This window comes from Austrofundulus limnaeus, unplaced genomic scaffold (genome assembly GCF_001266775.1).
Source record: "Austrofundulus limnaeus strain Quisiro unplaced genomic scaffold, Austrofundulus_limnaeus-1.0 Scaffold114, whole genome shotgun sequence".
NCBI classification, from domain to species: Eukaryota; Metazoa; Chordata; class Actinopteri; order Cyprinodontiformes; family Rivulidae; genus Austrofundulus; species Austrofundulus limnaeus.
Window position 1 is genome coordinate 281,320 of NW_013952516.1, and position 1,143 is coordinate 282,462.

Genomic DNA, 1,143 nt, shown 5'->3' on the forward strand with positions numbered 1-1,143 from the left:
TGCATCATGATCCACTCATTGTTTCCTCGTCACACACACACACACACACACACACACACACACACACACGAACCTGACTCCCCCTCACACAAGAACACGGAGCACCTGAGCCACAGGTGTGCCTATCTGTCTCATAGATCTAATGTGATCTGACGGCTGGCAGCTGTGAGGACAGGCTGACAATGACAGCCAACACATACAGTATACTGAGTGTCTATTGACAGCAATTAAACAGAGTCTAATGTCAGAAAACCAAACATGAATGAATAAACTTCTCAAACTAAAACGACAGTTTAACAAAGTGAAAGTTTGAAACTGCACAATACAAAAAAAAAACAGTGTCTGAAACGAAGCCCTTGCTGATGACAAAATGTAATTGGTGTTAATGTGACAGCRGAGCGAAGAGCTGGATGATCTTCAATCTGCTGACAGCTCGGACAGGAGGCTAACGAGCTAGCTTAGTTTGCTAGCTGACGCCCGCATCCATCATTTTCCTGCACTCTGTTAGGTGAAGTTATAAGATGTGTTGCTGTGTCACTTTCTACCAGCGTCTGAGCCTTTCCACCACCTACAGTCAGCTGAAGGTTGTGCCTCCGTCAGCTGGAGGTAAACAGCCGCCTGTCTGTTTGACAGCTAGCTTTAGCCCAGCTGAGGGAGCCAGCTGTCGTGATGCGCCGACAGAAACACGAGCCGCTCGGTGCGCATTCATTTCAACTGTTCCAACACAGACTGTTTTATCATCATTTACCTGTAGTAGGACAGGAGGCCGTTGCTGAGGACAAACCACCGCCGTTGGTACCCTTTTAAATAGTTGGTCCATTTAAAGAGCCAGCCTTTGTAAGTGTCCGACCCTGGAGCCGGGGCCGCGGTAGAGGCGGATGCCGAGCCCTTCCCTTGCTCGCTCATCCTCGGCTCCGCCGCACGCCAAGAAGAAGAGGCGCTGGATCAACCGTGGGGGCCAGCGGAGACAGGGACCCTATACCCCGCGTGCGAACGACCACCGTGGCGGGGGCGAGGACGTGGACACAGACGGTTGGAGCTCGACTGAGAGGAGGAAGTGTTTGGGGGGGGGTCCAGTCCGGTGGAGCCGTTTTCACATGACGCCGGAGGAAGAAGTGATGCCAAGAAGAAGACACTGCTAAC

At 51.8% G+C, this 1,143-nt stretch overlaps 1 protein-coding gene across 1 annotated transcript in view; it reads right to left on the reverse strand.

Moving 5' to 3' along the window:
* The window catches only part of osbp2b (oxysterol binding protein 2b), a gene marked incomplete at its 5' end in the record, with an annotated part of 42,974 nt that extends 42,181 nt beyond the window's left edge, over positions 1 to 793 (reverse strand). Inside the window, 1 exon segment of the mRNA XM_014014317.1 lies at positions 749 to 793.
* Positions 794 to 1,143: the final 350 nt, after the last annotated feature.